Source organism: Lupinus angustifolius, chromosome LG11, assembly GCF_001865875.1.
Source record: "Lupinus angustifolius cultivar Tanjil chromosome LG11, LupAngTanjil_v1.0, whole genome shotgun sequence".
In the NCBI taxonomy this organism is placed as follows: Eukaryota; Viridiplantae; Streptophyta; class Magnoliopsida; order Fabales; family Fabaceae; genus Lupinus; species Lupinus angustifolius.
In genome coordinates, this window is record NC_032019.1 from 708712 (window position 1) to 710118 (window position 1407).

Sequence of the window (1407 nt, forward strand, 5' to 3'; positions counted from 1 at the left end):
AGTCCCATGTTTTCTACATGATCCTTGAATTTCTTTGATGGCATGCCTTTAGTTAAAGGATCGACAATCATCAAAGCAATGCTAATGTGTTGGATGGCCACTTTACCGTCCTTAAGACATTCTCTTATGGCTAGATACTTAATGTCGATGTGCTTACTTCAATTTCCATTTTTTATATTCTTAGCCATGAAATAGAGTCAACATCTCTAAGCCCAAATATAAAACTCTTCAACCAAACACCATAAGATGTAGCTTCAAATCATGATACAAACTCAACTGCCATTGTGGAAGTAGAAATCAATGTCCACCCGAAGCTATTCCAAGACATAACTCCACCAGCTAAGTTAGCGTCAGAGTAGCCAACCACCAATTCACCAGTCCGTCTGAACATAAGCATGTAGTCCTTTATTCCTTGAAGGTATCTCATAACCTTCTTTGCAGCTTTCTAATGGCCAAGACCTGGGTTCTTCTAATATCTACCCAATACTCCAAAAACACATGCAATGTCAGGTCTAGTACAAACTCGAGCACACATAAGACTTCCTATAGCAGAAGCATATGGAATATCCTTCATTAGTTCTCGTTCAAGGTCATTCTTTGGACATTGATCCAAACTGAATTTGTGACCCTTCATAATAGGTGCTATACTCGGTGAACAATCTTTCATCCGGAATCTCACTAGAACTTTCTTGATATAAGTCTCTTAGACAAACCCAAAATGCCTCGTGATCTTTTCCTATGGATCTTAATGCGAAAGACATAAGATGCCTCACCCATATCTTTCATATCAAAGTTCGTTGAAAGGAACTATTTCACCTCATATAGTATTCTTTTATCATTAGTTGCTAACAAAATATCATCTACATATAAAAAAGGAAACATATCTTACTCCCACTAATTTTTGGTATATACGTTGATCTCTTCAAAACCGAATGAAGTGACAATGGTATCGAAGCAATCCCTTATTACATAATTATTAAGTACCTTTGAATACCAATCTCGGTTTTGTGGAATAAATTCCAACACCGGTTTAATGGTATTCTAATGTACAAAAGTGATGAATAGTTAGTTGTTAAAACAAATAAATGAATAAAGAACAAAAGAATAATAAATTTAAGTGACCTTTATTTATTTACTCCCTTTCGGGTTCATTTTATTAACAAACCAAACTTCTTCTTTAAGGAAGGTTGATATTAAAGAATAAATAAACTGCAGAAAATAAATAACAATAAATAAAATTTAGTAAACTAGCTTCATCACTTTTGTATATTAAAGGTGTTTTCAACAAATAAATCTATTGATGACACTTTACTATTTTACAATTTACACATCTTTCAAGATTCAGTTGTAGTATAGTATATGATTATGTCGAACCACAAGGAATTGCCTAATAGAATGAATCATATG